This window comes from Adiantum capillus-veneris, chromosome 27, assembly GCF_014529385.1.
Source record: "Adiantum capillus-veneris isolate H3 chromosome 27, ASM1452938v2, whole genome shotgun sequence".
Classification (NCBI taxonomy): Eukaryota; Viridiplantae; Streptophyta; class Polypodiopsida; order Polypodiales; family Pteridaceae; genus Adiantum; species Adiantum capillus-veneris.
Window position 1 is genome coordinate 107,113,556 of NC_140957.1, and position 17,860 is coordinate 107,131,415.

At 42.8% G+C, this 17,860-nt stretch overlaps 1 pseudogene; it reads left to right on the top strand.

The window, feature by feature from the left end:
- Positions 1 to 773: 773 nt before the first annotated feature.
- Positions 774 to 1,949, top strand: LOC147422522 (uncharacterized; annotated as a pseudogene).
- Positions 1,950 to 17,860: the final 15,911 nt, after the last annotated feature.

A 17,860-nucleotide genomic window follows, 5' to 3' on the forward strand; every position in this document is an offset into this window, starting at 1 on the left:
TTGAAGTCTAAGGGCTATAGATGAGGGTCAAGATTACTTGCTTTGGGATGGGGCGTTTGCAAATAGGGTTGGTTGGGTACAGGCCTTGGGCGCAGTAGTCTTTTGCAGATCGGGAGTCTGAGTGTGTTTTTGCTAGGGGATAGGGGTGTTGTGAAATCACTGGGCTATAGAGAGGCATTCAGATTGTGTGCTGGTGGTTTTCTCATTTTCCCCTTTCTATCTTGTGGTGCCCCCACTGAGGACCCACTGATTGCTTCCTAAGAAGGTATACATGAGTCAAGATGAAGCAAAAATTTGGTCTGGTGTTCCAAGGAGATGAAGTTGCAGACGATTGGATTGCCAATTTTGAGCTATTTATGCTGATAGTACTGCGATTTCCAGGTGACGAAACAAAGCTCCAAACTCTACCTTTGGTGCTGCGATGTAAAGCAAAAGTTTGGTTTGATGGCTTAGAAGATGTGCACAAGCAGAATTGGATCGAATTTCACGAGCATTTTTTACAAAGGTATCAAAAGGTGGTGTCGGCTTCGGAAGAAAATGCAAAGATCAAAGGCTTGCAGCAGGACGTAAGTGCAAATTTCAATGCCTTTGTTGATAGATTTGAATCTTATTGGAGGGGTTTTGTGGCTGCTACCCAAGAAACCAATGTGTGGTATTTTAAGCTAGAAAAAATTATATCTTGCTTGCATCCCTATGTTCGTGAGAGAGTGCATTATGAAGATCCAAGGACCTTTGATGAAGCTGTCAAAGTCGCCAGAGCAAAGAGTCAAAAGATGAAGAAGAAGCTGGAGGCGAGATTGCTACATTCTACAATCATGGCAGCCAGTGTACCTAAGCTCAAACAGATGGATGAGCATCAAGAGGTAAAAGCTCCTTTTCTTGATATCAATTTGATCAAAGAACATGAAATTGATGCCATGCTAGAGGAGGTAGAACAAGTCCCAACCAGGTCTCAAAAGATACAGAGAGGAATATTTAGAGTGCCACCTAGTTTGCTTGCTCAAGAGGACGAGGTGATAAAAGGCCTTGAAGAAGAAGTGTCGGTTCCACAACCTGCAATGGGGAAGGCAGCAATGGTGCAAGAATCAGCAAGTTCAGAAGAGGGGTCCAAAAGACCTTAGAGCTCCAATAGAAATTTGGACACAGATGCTACATGGGAGATAGAATCCATGTCTTTAGGTATGAGACTTATGATGTTTTTCATGTGGATGAAGTGATGAAAGATGTGTACGAGTTGCATGTCAGCTAGCTAAAGGTCTGGGAGATGAATAGTGCAAGTGCGGAGATGCTTTGTGTGAACCTGCCAGTCGAGAAACCTTCTCTTGTGTCTTGTGGTGGTTAGTCCTTGCTAGCAGAAGAAGTATGGTTTGATTGTGCATCTGACTAAGTTCAAGAGCATGATTTTAAGGATGACTTGCAGGAGCAATAAACAGAAGCAAAGGTATGTCAAAGTGATTTATCTATGCAGGGGGTGGGGCAACCTTGTCTTGGGGAGCATATAGAGGTGTACTTTATAGTTTCAAAATTAGTGTGTAGTCGTGGAGAGCTAGCTCTGGCAGATGACTCTATGGAAACTGATACAGGTGCAGCCTATAAGGGAGAGGCTCCATGTAGAGCGGAAGGTGCCAGTAACCTTGTTGGTGATGAGGTGTTTGAAGAACATGTTGAAGCTCGAGCAGGTTGTACTCTATATAGGGTACGAGGAGTTGGTTTCAAAGCCTGTTATAGAAGATTTGGATGCAGGTATGCAAGGCAAACATGTTTTCTTGGCTATGGAGCAGGTGGAGGCAAATTGCAGGGTTTTGCTACTTTATGTGATGCTATGGATACATGTATTATTGGAGGTTCCTTTACAGATATCTTGTATCAGTTGCGTGGATTATACTATGGAGGGTTCTGTAGCATGTGACATGATAGTGGCTTATGGTACCAGTGTGTCAAGTGATTAAAAGTATGCTTATGGTTGGCAGGAAGGATTATGGGTGCACGATGTTGAAGAATTATGCTATGAAGAGAAGTTAAAGTCATGTGTCTTTTGGTCTACAAGTGCACAGAGAGGATTCAATATGCATGCTTAGAGGTGGATGGCCACGGCCAATGTTTTGTTTTTGATCCAGGTGAAGATTACACCATGCTAGCGGGAGCCTATGTCTTTCCATTTGACCTTGGAGGGTGATGCAGTAGTAGACAATTTTCTCTCAATCTCTATCCTATTTATATAGTCATTATATCATTTTTCTCTTATGGAGTCTATGTACTTATTTTCTATCATTCTCTCATATGCAGGACTATTTTACCTAAATCATACTATGGTTGAGCATGAATGCTCAACGAGGGGGTGGGCAATGATGGTGCACCCAAACTGTGTCGACCCATGGAAGTGCCAGTAGCCGCGGTGTGGAAATCAGTAGCCTGATGGGGAAATGCTTGAACATGTGTTAGATGAAGATAGCAACAAATGCAATTGGGATGTGTATGCCAAATACGGCATTGTACAGGTCATTCGTGGTTCTCGAGCCATGTAAGGCAGAAGGTGCTATGATGTCTATGCCGAGTTGGACATCAAGGTCAACTAGCTTGAAGGTTTTTATGTGCACAAAGGGAGGTTCATGGCAAGTTGAGAGTCGAGCATCCTAGCAAGTTTGAAGCGGCACAACCATGATGTTCATCATTTTTCAGTGGATATATCCTTGGTTGAGAATCATTGTGGGGGTTGGCTTTTGCTAGGGATGGGATCATGACCATGCACAAGGTTGAGATTTGGGCAAGGGAATGTCGAGCTCGACATGACAGCAATCGATGGGACTTCTTCTCACGGGAAGCTAGGCCAAGCTGGCGTTCTTGTTTTAAAAAAGAAAAACAAAAAAGAATTGAAGCTATTAAGGGCGGCACTACAGATTGCATGGGAAAAAATACCATCTAGTGGAGCGAGGGACTGGGCCTCTAGCGGCATAAGGGAGTCAGAGGGGCTGTCATGAGGGGATGAGAAGGCCTTTGCAAGGTGCATGGAAGCTCCGTTGTGAGCAAGAGAGGGGACGCATGTTGTAGAGGGGGTGACCACTAGCGATATCTCTAGTGGCCAAAGAGGGGGAGGCAAAAAGCTGACGGGGATTGGGAGGTAGCCAGTGGCTCGAGCCTGCAAGAATCGTGACCAAGAAGGAGGCTGTCAGTTGGGGGCCTCACGGTAGAGGAGAGAGGAGCATTGCTCTAGGCCGGGGGCCGGGACGGATGCCCGAGGGTCTGTAGCAAGTCAGATAGACCGCGAACATGCATAGCGCCGACCGGCCCTAGTGGCCTGGAATCTCAACCGACCGGGTTGGCCACTTTGCGCACATGCACCGCCGGCCACAGCCGTGCCGTAAAACAACCGACCGTCAAGCATGCGCACATGCTGCACGTCCGGCCCAGAACCGGCGGACTGGTTGACTGCGCAGCCACAAACTACAGGCGAACAGCCCAACTGCGAGCAGCTCAACTTCGACCCTACCTGCATACCGTCAGTGGCTCACTCAGCGACCTTAAGCCCATGGACTGCAGCCCAATACAATTCTTCTACAAGGCGGCCTCCTACATAGCCTCCAAGGATCTGCACAATGCCTCATGCCCTGGCCGCCTCTCCTGCATGCATAAGCAGAATTCACACTGACTTTGGCGAGGTAGAATTCACGCTGACGTTGCCGAGGTAGGAAGTGGAGAGGAGGCAAGGCCTGTGGCGCAGTAGGCAGGCATTGATGTAAAGAGAGCGCAGCCTGTGTGTTTTCGCAGGGCAGTGTAACTGTAATCTTGCCTTAGTTTATGTACATGCGGTATGGCGAGCAGGGGCAGGCGAAAAGTCGGACCTTGCACATGCAGCGACTGCTAAAAATAGCATGGAATCGCAGGTGCACCGTTGCAAACGGCTAGGGAACCTATATATATGTGTGAGCGTTGAGTGTGTGCTCCCTTTATGGGTGTTGGTGTATTCGAGTCTACAAGCTTGAAGTCTAAGGGCTATAGATGAGGGTCAAGATTACTCGCTTTGGGATGGGGCATTTGCAAACAGGGTTGGTTGGGTAGGGTCCTGGGCAGTAGTCTTTTGCAGATCAGGAGTCTGAGTGTGTTCTTGCTAGGGGATAGGGGTGTTGTGAAATCACTGGGCTATAGAGAGGCATTCAGATTGTGTGCTGGTGGTTTTCTCATTTCCCCCTTCTCAACGGAGGAAGGAAAGCTCAAGATCAAGCAGTTCAACAACAAGAACTACCAACACTGTAAGATGCAGATTGAAGACTAACTCTACTAGAAGGACCTTTATTTTCGACGAGGTAGTATTGCAAAGAAGTCTGCAACGATGACTGATGAAGCATGGATTGTCCTTGATTGAAATGCACTCTGAACAATCTGGTTAAGCTTGGCTGTGTGAATGGTGGCCTTCAACATTCTAGAGATGAAGACAACGGAGGACTTGATGAAGTCACTTGACAGCTTCTATGAGAAACCATCGGCATCCAATAAGGTATTTCTCATGAAGCGCTTGTTCAATCTTAAGATGGCAGAGAATGGTTTAGTTGTGGAAAATCTAAATGACTTTAACATCAATGTCAGTCAACTTCAATCAGCGAAAACCAATTTCTTCTACATAAGCAAAATTTGCAATTTGGAAGTCTCTTATGCATGATTCAAAAGTTGATTAATTTCTAGCTCAATTGAAAGTGAAGAGTTAAAAAAAGCCATCAGCTAGAAATAATGCAATTTTTGAATGAATTTGACGTGGCTCTTAAAAGCCAAATTTACATTTCTAAAGCTCTCCAGAAAAGTTGGCTAGCAACTAGCTCACATGAAGTTTTACAGTTTAAGAGCAATCTATGAGCTAGAGATGGCCACAACTTTTGATGAAAAAGTGAGTGGCTCTCAATAGACAAATTTTGCAATATTTTGCAATGATGACCCCTTCTTGGATCAATGAGAGTTCTTGTTGCCCACAACCCTTCAAAAGAAGCTCAATTGTTAGTGCCAAAGCATTTATCATTCAATACAAGCACTAAAAATGTGAAGCTCAATCACAACCAATAGGATACTTCATGGCCATTCAAAAACTCTCCATTTTAATGCTCACAAGGTCTTTCGTATTCAAATCAAGCATTGAAAATGTACAATCATTAATGCCAAGCCCAAGCACAAAGTCTCAATCAAACCTTAATGCAATGTCAATGGTACTTTCAAAAAGGGAACCTCTCATGCATGCCAAACAAATTTTCCATGTAGTACAATGAGACTTCAATCATGTCAAGCACATAGGTAGATTTTTAGTGCAATAGCTCATTTGCTTGCTCAATTAAGGCACCCACTCGATGATCACACTTGATCTTAAATAGCATTTATGGCATACATAACAATGTTATTATGGAAAGGGATCTATAACTTAACTCCCTCATGAGTGGTCAAAAGGGTTCTTGCATCTAAATGAAGCACCATAGTAAGAAAGAGGGGGGGTTTTAACTCATGGTATATTGTCTCCTTGATATCCGACTTACCACTTACCTCTTTTGACGGCCAATGAAATCCCAAGGTTTTCCCTTCAAAACTCAATCATTTTTTTAGTGCACAAATCATTATTCAAATGATAATAAGCACCACAAAATGTACATAAGTGTGGAACACAACCTCATCAAAAGAAACTATTGACCGTGGCAAGATATTGGCTGTTTTTTTAGCATCCCCAAATTTCTTTTTGATCTAATGCAAAGATAATATTTGTTTCTCCGATATCAGAGCTGCTAAAAAACAAGATTTTTTTCCGTCCTTTTTCCAAAGGGAGGAGGGTGAGAACACCCTCTTCAATTTTATGAGAAAGGAATTCTTTACTTGGTGAGCCAAAGGTCCTTTTTCGACTCTTTGAGCCCACAACTAACCACGTGGCGCATCCACAATATAGGAAGCAGTTAATAAAAGCATGTTATCGAAACTTGGTCAAAGAAAAAAGAAGAAATCGGCCCCAACACAGCCACGGGCCTGGCAAAAGCTTGCGAGCGCAGAACCTTGGTCGTCTGATTGTTTGACAGATCGGAGATGCTAGACATGACATCGGATGCAATATTTGTGAATGAGGTGGAGGCTATTGTAGAGCAAACGCCAGTAGATGTGGTTGGTTCGGTGTCTGTCTGCAAGAATGTGGCCATGCTTGGGTAGGAGATGTGCAGCACAGCATACCAGATAAAGAAGGAAGAAATGCTACAAGAGATTTCACGAAAGCAAGCAAACAGGTTGGAGGGAATAACACCTACAGACTTATGAAGCAGGAAACGTTTGCCGAATGCCTGAAGAGGTGTGTTAGTCAGGGACTGAAGAAACATTATGCTTGGCACTGCCTTGGTCGACATGTATGCCAAGTGTGTTTGGCCAGGAAACCCTGGGCTGTTTTCAGCAGATGCGAAGCAAGGATATCGCTCCAGATGCAATCACCTATGCTTTCAACTTTAAGGCATGGTGCACTGGGCAAGAATCTGATATGAGCAACAAGTTCATGAGGATATTGTTAGTCAAGGGGGCTGTTAGCGAAAGGATTTGTTCTTGGCATTACCTTGGTCAACATCTTATAGATGAAGCTGTGGATTGTTTTAAGTTGATGTGAAGCGAGTGCCTCCCTCCGGAAGCAATCATCTATACTTGCATCTTGAAGGCATGTGGCAATTTCAAAGACGTTGAGATGGGCAATAGAACTCTCGTGATAGTGTTAGTCAGGGGCTATCGACCAAAAGCTATGCTTGGCACTCCCTTGGCCAACATGTATGTAAAACGTGGCAGGTCCAGGAAGCTTGGGGTCTTTTCAACCGATGTGAAGCGAGGGCATCTCTCCAGATGCAATCATCTACGCTTTCCTCTTAATTGCATGTGACTCTGCCTTGGTTGATATGTATGTCCAGAATGTCTTCTCTTGAAATGCATTAATTGCGGGATACAGGAGCTCAGGCTGGCTGCTTTTAGGATGCGAAGCGAGGGCACCTCTCTTGATGTAATCACCTCTGTTTGCATCTTGAAAGCATGTGGCACTACGTAGGACTCCAATATGAGCAATAATGGTATTGTTAGACAGGAGCTTCGTGCTTGGCATTGCCTTGATGGACATGTATGCCAAACGTGACGTGCTTGAGAAAACACAAAAAGTGCTTCTATCAAGAATGACATTTCTTGGAACATGATGATTGCGGGATATGCTCAACAACGGCAGGGCCAGGAAGCTCTGGGCCGTAAAAAAACCTGTTATGCACTGCCTGGATTGACATGTATGCCAAATGTTGCACGGCCAGCAATCCCTAGGACTTTACATTTCAGATCAACAGCTCCTCCGTTGTTCAGGCTGCAGCCTCATTCACTCGGCATGCACCCACAATCCCTTTAAACCCCCTTCAAAATTAAAACCAGGATCGGTTCTCCTGCATACACTTTATAAGCTTCTTCATTGTTCAGCGCTGTAGTCTCACACGCTTGGCATGCACCTGCAAGCCCTTTGAACCCCCTTTAAAGTTAAAGCCAGGATCACGACCTTCCACGGTGGAGCTACCCTCTCAATGTTAGGAAACTTTACCCATCAAAAACTTAGTCCACTTCAGTTGATTATGAGGATATTATACCTGCATTCCTCGAGCACAAAAATAGTGACGTCTACATGGTCTTAGATGGCACAAGATGGATGGCAGAACACTCCGCACATGCAGCATTGGGTCAGTTTGAGCATAGAGCTCGAAGCCAACATTTCCTATTTTGATAAAGTGTTAACAACGTTCATCTCATTGCCCTCGCTCATAAGAGTTAGACGCAGGTAATGTTTGTTGAAATCCTTGAAGAGAATGGCATTGAACTTCGTGAATACTTTGTCATACTACACGACAAATAGAAAATTAACATATCCATTGAGCGTGATTTGCAGAGTAATTTTGACACAGATGCATCTATCAGCTTGACTAACAAGCTTGCGCCTGCTGCCAGCACGAGAAGATTTCTTCAAGTGGCATTCAGTTACAAAAGGCCTGCACTTGTCGACACATCTTAAGAATTATTTGAGAGAGCTCCAAGTAGAGGGTTGCGTGGTTGATGTGGCATGGCCTTGACCCCTCAACTCCTACAAATTTTTGTTGCCTCTCTTTTGCTTGTCCAAGAACAAAACATCGGCATCCAAATTCTATCTAATCAGGCCTTCAAGAAAAAAGCAGAGCACTAGAAAAAAGTAGAGTGTCAGTGAACATAGCATAGCGCTAATTTATTTATTTACTTGGTGAGCCAAACGTCCTATTTCGACTCTTTGAGCTCGCAAGCGGCCACGTGGCACAATTTCATCTATTGGAGGAGGTTCTGCAAGGTGAGGCATCTTGCAAGGTGGGCCTGTTTGGAGAGGGTTCGGCAACACAATATAGGGTGCACTAGAGCAATAGCAGATTGGGCGTCATCAGCATGATGGCTAGCCACCAGAGGGATGAAATTAGGTCAACATTGGGCATAAAATGGCAAAAGGAGATCATGCCCAAGAGGAGGTGAGCAGCTCTGAAGGGCCTCAAGCATGGCTGCAAGGAGGGACGGCGTTGCTCAAGCATGGCTTGCTTGATTGGACGTACAAGAGGGACCTGACTGGAGGAAACAAGGGCATCATCATCATCATCAAGCAGCATCGAGTGCTGGAGCAAGCAGGCCGCTTGGCACAATCCAGGCCCTTTGCTTTTCACTGGAATCAAATGATCTAGTTTACAGTGCGGGATTCTTTTTTTGTTTTATTGCTTATTGCTTATCGCTTGGTGAGCCCAGATCCTCGTTGCGCGCCCTTCTGTACCTCGGCTTCCACCAAGGCGACAACAAGCACTGTGAAAAGAGCATCCAATGCTGTGAAAAAGTATCCATCACTCTGAAAAAGCACCGGCTGCACCTTGCTTCACCTTGGCTTTGGCTTCTCAATCAACAAGCACCGTATGACAGCTCTCTCTCTCTCTCTCTCTCTCTCTCTCTCTCTCTCTCTCTCTCTCTCTCTCTCTCTCTCTCTCTCTCTCTCTCTCTCTCTCTCTCTCTCTCTTTCTCTGGATATGGAAAAAGGAGTTTTTTGTTCATAGCATTTTTGACAAACAGAGATGGTGGATAACACATGCATGCGACGGAGACGGAAAAAGGATATCAAGGCTATGAGGGATACTAGGCTACACACAGAGCTACGTGAGCAGTGTGCTTAGAGAGATGGAGTTGAGCCTCAACATCTACCTACACACGGATAGACGTAGATCCATGGATCAACAGACGGCATCCCCCATTCCCCTGCCATCTTGTTTGACGTAATTAAAGTGCACAGTTGGCAGGATTATGTGTTCTTTTCCATTAATATCTTTTGTTGGCAACAGTTCGGACATATATTCACAAAAATCGATGTTTCAATTGCACAACCGTGACTCCAGCTTGACAACACTACAAGGTTCGTTATCTATATCTATCACCCCATGACTATGCGTTTGCTTGGCGCAACACATAAATGCTACAGGGTAGGGCACAGCTTCCGTTTCTTATAATTTTTGGAGAGACCACAGTGCCAGCTCTCCACCATACTTTTGTATGGCACCTCTTCATGATGTGAATTGTATACTTTGCAGTTTTAGTTTGTGATGTTTCATTGCAAGACGATATGTTTAACTATTCACATTGCTTTTTTGTAGCTTGATTCAGACATGGTCCTCCACCTTGCACAATTGGATGACATTCGTACACGATTATCAGGTCGGTAGTGTAGTTCAATGTTTATAGTCTATTTGTGCTTTCTGTATTTTTAAGTTTGTCAAAGTAGTTTAGCCATGTATTTTCCTCACTAGTGCATGCTCAATTTCAATCATCGTATCTATATATCAGATAGACATGCATTTCTTTTCTCACGGTTTGGAAATTCAACCTGTATATTGAAATATAGGAAAATTAACTACGCTTGATTGAGAATAAGATGGGTGTCTCAAAGATGGTTCCACAGTTTAGAGACTAAATGAGCGATATTACTAGGTTGAATGGTGCAATCTACAAACAACTACCAAAGTAGATTAAGTTGTAACCCTTTTACTCCATTCAACTACCCTCTTTAGTAGCCCTTTGTTGTATATGGAACACTATGAGACACAACTTGCTTCTTCCCAATACTCATCAAGTCCCAAGCTAATCTATGATTGGTGCCTATCAATTGGTTCTAGTCATTCTCTCGTGTCCCCACAATAAACCCAAGGCGACATCAATCACAACCAACTAACTAAGTAACCAGATGTGCTCTAGAATCTGTGAGATTATGTACAAGAAAGGCCCACCAAGCAATTAGACTAGTTTTATGTTAGTTTTAATACCTTTAGTTTTTATGTGATGGCATGGTGGCAGCAGGCGACAAAGAGCGAAAGAGATGGAGGAGAGATTGTTTGAGGAGTGTGGAAAGGACGAGGCAAGCAGATGGCGGTCAATGCGTGGTACATGGGGCCAGGCAAGCAAACACCTCTCCGTGCAGTTGATGAGGTAGAAATTTTAGTGTGTGTACTGTGTGTGTGTGTGTGTTGAATTGAGGTCCACTCAGCCAAGGCTGTGGGGTCGGCGCGAGCAAGAGAGAGAGAGAGAGAGAGAGAGAGAGAGAGAGAGAGAGAGAGAGAGAGAGAGAGAGAGAGAGAGAGAGAGAGAGAGAGAGAGAGAGAGAGAGAGTTTGACTTCAGAGATCGAAAAAAACCTAGGTTTAGTGTAATCCCACCTGCAAATTTTGAAATATACCTCTAAATTTTATATTTGAAGGTGAGAAAACCTACAGAATTTTGAAAAAATTAGTGTAATTCGGTGTAAAAACCTTCAAATTTTGTAGATTTACCTCTGTTGTTTCACAACTGTAGGTTTGCCAAGTTTTTGGAGAAAAGTTTTTTTCGAGCACTGTTTGACTCAGGCAGGAACAGGAGAGAGTTGAGGACTCGAGAATCGAGGTGTGTGTGTTGGAGTGTGCTAGCTAGCATTGTAGGTGTTGGTAAATTTCTAGCAGAGGTGGGGATTGAGAGCGTGGATCAATGTGGTTAGAGCTGAGTCGCCCCAGTGTTAGTAGGTTAGCAACAAAACAGCAAACCTTTGGTCGCACCCACACACTACTCGTGAAGCTTATGTAAATCTTGTTGAAAAGTGAAGCTAGAAAGCACTCGCTCATTGGTTGGAGATGGCAACTATCACGCTGGTTCGATGCCCCCCCCCCCCCCCCCCCCCCCCCCCCCTTTTTTCTAAAGTGCTAGTAGCACTAACATACGCATTCAACTTCCCTGCCTGCATTGTAGGACTTGCCAAATCTGGAGAACCCACTCTCCCCCCTTCCCCCACTGCCCTGAGTGGGACCCGGCTCTTAGGCAAGGCCGGTGCAAGCATATCAGCGCACCAACAGTAGGCCTGCATGGTCGTCTGGGTGAAATTTGCAGCATCAATTACAGCAAGCCGCAAGCGGGCTGGCAAGTGCCGAGAAGAGAGGCAATTGAGAGTGAAGACAAGTGGCGATCATGGATGAGTTGCAACGTGCCAAATGGAGGATAAAGCAGAACAAACAATGACATAGGAGCGTAAATGACTGGCTGTGTGTGCAGAGCTATGCACCGTCTTTGCTTGCAGTGAGCCATGCCGAGACAAGAAAAAGATCCAGACAAAGAAAATCTTGACTCTCTTTGCACACGTAGAAGAGTAATATTCTCAAGATTTAGACCAAAATTTGCAAATAACAACATGTAATTTGTCATCTGAACCCCACTTTGATTGGAATTTGTGTGTGCATACAATTCGGATTTCCATTTCAGAATTGAAATCGATTCACAATCAATTGGTGGTACTAGTTCACTTAATGCATATACCATGTCCGAATCAATTGGTAGTACTAGTTCAATTAATGCATATACCATGTCGGAATCAATTGGTGATACTAGTTCAATTAATGCATATACCATGTCCGAATCTCTCCATTCCTCTTGATCCAGTTGCAGTTTTGTAAGCACAAGGTTTATATGCACACACATCATGCAACGAGCAACTTAATTAGAATTGACGCCGCATTTTTGTCAAAATACTAAAAATTCTCATCGATTTGTTCCTAATACTACTCCAAAAGATCATTTGACACACACTTTGAGCTGAAAGCATTCATGCACATAAATGGTTTCCAATTCATCAATTGAATATTGCAAGCTCACAAGATGAGTGACCTAATTGTCCTTGGCCACTCCAAACCCAATTTGTAATCATTGCATTTTGTGAGTTTCTCATAGTCAATGTCCACAATCACTCAAACCCAATTTGCGTTGTTATTTGGCATTTACATGGCTCGTCATGAGTGACTTTTAGTCACAATTACACGCAAAAATGACTACAAACATTGCCATGTTCATCACGTTGATCAATCATTAGCATGGAAATACACTAAAAATCTTCAAAATTGAGCACCAATTGAGTTTTCTTTCTCAATCTTTGAGCCAATTTTGTGATACACACATCAATTATTTGGCCGATTTATCATCATAATTGGTAAAAAATACCAATTATTCATTCCCAAATTGGATTGTACATTCCATTGATTGGCACACACACCCAATTTTAGACCAAAATTATATGCAAAAAATACATCAATTGCACATTGCAATGCTAAAATTTTACACTCAATCAAACATAAATGAATGTATGCGTAAATAATTCTATCTCTAGCACAAATACTCTTAAGTTTGATGATGTTGTGGGTGTTCTCCTAAGCGAGAAAATGCAAAGGAGAAGCACATGTGAATCATCGACCTCTACACTGTCAATGAAATAAGAGGAAGGCCTAAGGAGAGGTTCAACAACTAAGAGGATCGTGATCACTCAAGGCGGAGCAAGTCCCGCATAAAGTTAGTTCTTGAATGTTGGAACTACGGCAAGAAGGGCCACGTCAAGAATTTTTGGTCCAAGAAGAAAAAGGAGTCGGAGTCTCAAGACAACAAGCCATCATCGGAGGCCAATGTGACAGGTAAAGTAGAGAAAAATTCTCTAATTCTCTCATTAGACAATGTGTCTAATTCCTGGATAGTAGATTTCAAAGCTTCATTCCATGCAACACCACACAAGCAACATTTCCAAGATTACACCAAAGGTAATTTTTAGTATGTATACTTGGGAGATGATGAAGTTTGTGAAATTGCTAGAAAACGTACAGTTTGTGTCAAAATTGCTAACAAAAATGAATGGAAGCTTAAAGATGTTAGGCATATTCCTTCTCTTTGCAAGAATTTGATCTCTACATGACAACTAGACAATGAAGATCACAACATTGCATTTGAAAACAAATGGTGGAATATCTCAAATGGATCTTTTGTGGTTGCCAAAGGAGAAAAAGTTGGTACACTTCACTTGTGTACTATCAGCTCACAATCTTCGGTTTGTGCAATAGCCACAAAAGTCGATAGTACGGTATGGCACTACCGACTTAAACATTTGAGTGCCAAAGGAATGCAAATCCTTCAACCAAATAAGCTTCTACTAGGTTTGAAAGAAGTGGACTTAGAGTTTTGTGAAGATTGTGTTTATGGTAAAAAAAAGAGGATAAAATTTCAGAATTCAAGAAATGAAAGAAAAAATAAAAAACCTGAGTTGGTTCGTAATTATGGTTGGGGTCCTATAAGTACACCATCACTTGGTGGCTCATTGTATTATGTAACATTCATAGATGATGTGACTTGGAAAACATGGGTTTATGTCATAAAGAATAAATCCTATGTATTTTCTATATTTCAAAGGTGGAAAGCCTTTGTGGAGACTGAAGTAGGTACCAAGGTTAAATGCCTCAGATCGGACAATGCAGGTGAATATTGCAACCAAGCTTTTGAAAGATGTCGTGCTAGCAATGGCATTCAAAGGAAAAGGACAACCCCCAAGGACACCTCAACAAAATGGAATTTCCAAAAGGATGAACATAACAATCATGGAGTAAGGAAAAAGCATGTGGCTACATGCAGGTCTACCGCTTGAGCTTTGGGCAGAAGCTGTAAGTACATCTGTGTACTTAATCAACCAGTTACCCTCAACGGCATTGGATGTGGGAGTTTCAGAAGATGCATGGACAGGTAAACCTATGAATTATGCATTTCTCAAAGTGTTTAGGTGTGAGGCCTTCATGCACATAGATAGAAGGCTAAGGTCAAAGCTAGATACAAAGTCCAAAAAGTGTTTCTTCATTGGCTATAGAGAAGGTGACTTTGGGTATCACCTATGGAATCCTAGAGATTTTACAATCTTTAGGAGTAGGGATGTAATTTTTAACGAACAAAATATGTACAAAGATTACTTGTTGGAAAGAAAACAAACAAAAGAAAAAGGTGATGAGTACATGGAGCTTGAAGACGGTGAAGACTCAAGGAGTGCAAACGGTGACAACATACAACAATGTCAACCAAATGAGGAGCCTTAACTTATTGCCCAAATCTCTACAAGAGCAAGTAGACCTCCAAAAAGGTTCGTTACTTCGTTCATTCATCTCTTGATCTCAGATTCTGGAGAGCCAAAATCATACAGAGAATCTATGCATCACAAATCCAAAGAAGAATGGATGAAGGGCATGCAAGTGGAGATGGACTCATTACATTGCAACCAAACATGGGAGTTTGTTGGGTTTTCTAAAGGTAAGCAGGCATTGCATAATAAATGGATGTATAAGCTGAAGGAAGAAGAAGGTGGGAAGAAAATGTACAAGTCTAGGCTTGTGGTAAAAGGGTTTTCTTTAATGAAATATTTTCTCATGCTGTAAAAATGAACTCAATTAGGCTTGTCTTAAGCCTTGTGGCTGCTCATGATTTAAATCTTGAGAACATGTATGTAAATATGGCATTCTCTCACGGTGACTTAGAGGAGGAAATTTACATGATTCAACCAAAGGGGTATGAAGTAGCAAGTAAGGAGAAAATGGTTTGCAAATTAAAGAAGAGCTTGTATGGTTTAAAGCAAGCATCAAGATAATGGTACTTGAAGTTTGATCGATGGATGTTGGATCATGGATTCAGAAGATGCAACTTAGATCATTGTGTCTACATGAAGAATATGGGAGATGGGAAGTTCATCATTCTAATGTTGTATGTTGATGACATGCTGATTGCAAGTGCTAACATGCAAGACATCAAAGACCTAAAAGGGGAGTTGTCTAAATCTTTCTAAATGAAATATTTAGGTGCTGCAAAGAGGATACTTGGTATGAAGATATCAAGGGATAAGACGAAGAAGACAATAAATCTATGTCAAGAGGATTACATCAAGAAGGTACTAGAAAGGTTTGCAATGCAACATGAAAAAACAATTTGTACACCTTTGGCTGATCACTTTAAACTAACCAAGGATATGTGTCCAAAGACACAAGAGGAGATAGCCTATATGTCTAAAGTTACATATGCTGCAATGGTAGGTTCTCTAATGCATGCTATGGTCTGGACAAGGCCAGATATTGCACATGCAGTTGGATTTGTGAGTAGATTCATGGAAAACCCAGGTAAAGAGCATTGTCAAGCTGTGAAGTGGATACTTAGGTATCTAAAAGGGACAACAAATTCTTTGTATTTTGGAGGCACTGATATTTTCTATCAAGGGTATGCTAATGCAGATATGGCAAGTGACAAAGATACTCAAAGGAGCACTACTGGCTATGTATTCATATTTGGAGGCACAATAGTAAATTGGGCTTCTAATCTACAGAAAGTGGTCTCACTTTCTACTACGGAAGCAGAATATGTAGCAATGACAGAGGCAAGCAAAGAAATTATGTGGCTTCAGAGATTCTTAGAAGAGCTTGGATTCAAACAAGACAATTGTGTCTTGTATAGTGATAGCCAAATCGCTATCCATCTTGCAAAGAACTTTGTCTTTCATTCAAGGACAGAGATATTGAAGTGAGACATCACTTCATACGCACTCTTTTGGAAGAGGGATAGCTAAAGCTAGGAAAGGTGCATACAAGTGAAAATCATACAGACATGTTTACCAAGGTGGTCAATAAGGAGAAGTTGAGCTTCTACTCATCTTCAATCAACATTCAAGGATAAGACGCTAGGATGGAAAGCAATCACATGTTTGGTTTGGAGATCAGTCTTGAAGTGGTAGATTGTTAAGTATGGAGCCTGATTTACCCCTTGTAATTTTTTGTATTAAAAACGCACAATTGTAATGTCCCCATTATGAGGAGAAGCCATCATACGTGAAGAGAAATAACTTGCCGAAAACCAAAGGAATATTTCATGGAATATTTCTTTTCATCCGATTATTATGGCCAGACGAATGCCGGAATGTGATCGAAAAATGGCCAGTTGTTTGGCTGGTTGGTTGCTGGTAGTCAATGGCCGGTGGCCGGTGGTCAAAAGTCAATGGCCGGTGGTCGATGGCCAAATTTAGTGGGTGGTGGTTGATTTCAAAGGTGGACTTGTCTTCTGAAGGGCGGACACACATGGACAAAATAGAGGTCCATTTGGACTTGTCTACACAAGGGCGGCTACACATAGCTGCCTCTCATGAGAGAGGGTAGCCTTTTTGGCCTATAAAAGGATGCCATTTCTACACACATCTTGTAGTATGAAGTTGATGCAACAAGGTGGGTGTGAGGTGCTGAGAGTGAAGCAAGGTGGTAGCTCTATTAAGGGTATAATCCCTTTGTAACCTACTTCTTGTTTGAAGTACTAAAGCCATTGAGTGGTTGCTTTGCCGTGGATGTAGCCTACATTGGTTGAGCCACGTATGTTGTGCTCTCTCTCTCTCTCTCTCTCTCTCTCTCTCTCTCTCTCTCTCTCTCTCTCTCTCTCTATCTCTCTCTCTCTCACTCACTCACTCACTCTGCTCTATAATCTCTCCTGTGTGAAAATTTGTCTCTCTCCATTAAGTAAACGAATCTCCAAAGGGTCCTATTTGATTGGTTCTAGCCCAAGTTGAATTTCCGTTGTACCCACATCCATTTAGAACATAGTATTTAATGTTATCACTAATAGCTATATAGGCCTACTCACTCACTATGCCCATACATAACATTGAATAACAACTCAGGCACGGTCACATAAGGAGTAATTATTCCAACCATGCGGTGCGAGACGTCTAATCTTACCCTAACGACCACTCTTGGCCCTTGGAATGTCGTTCCCATTGTGCTCTAACCCCATAATGCAGTGGCTTCGGTGCGCACACAGTTAACAACACACGAAAGGGGAGAGAAACAGAGAGAGAGGGAGAAAGAACGTGTCTCTGTAATATCCAATGGTGCCGAGTTGGATGGTGATATCACAGGTCGCTAAGAGCAAGAACCAGAAGGTGGTCTGGAGGAAGAGGAACAAAAGGTGAAGGCAAGGGTGATGGCAACGCGGTAGCAAAGGACTCAAAACAGTGGAGTTCTCTCAATGCAGGATCATGAGAAGTGGCCAAGGGAAAGAGGGCAGAAAAGGCGAAGGCAAGGGCTATGTGTTTGTTCTACTTGGAGATGGAGATGGAAACTGCAAGGGCAACCAACATCCAACTCTAAACGGTCACTCGAAAAAGGCACGTGGGTTGTGCTCACAAGGACAACCAGTAATAAATGGGCTCAGATTCCCATGCAATACGATCTACCAACCACAATCTCGGATGTAATCATACGCATAAGTGAAGTTGTCACCCTCGCCGATGTAAGCATTCTAAGTTTAGAGGCAGTACCTCCGCCAAACATTTTAACTATACCCTTGCCCCAGATGAGCACTCTTCTACCTCTTTTCACATCCTCTACTACCCATCATTTTACTCTGGCCCCGTCGATGCTACACGGCATTAGGAAATTTTGGAGGTCATTTGGAGGGCCTTATTGAAGAGAGAGAAAAGAAGGCGCATCCACTGAGCAGCAACCTTACGTAAC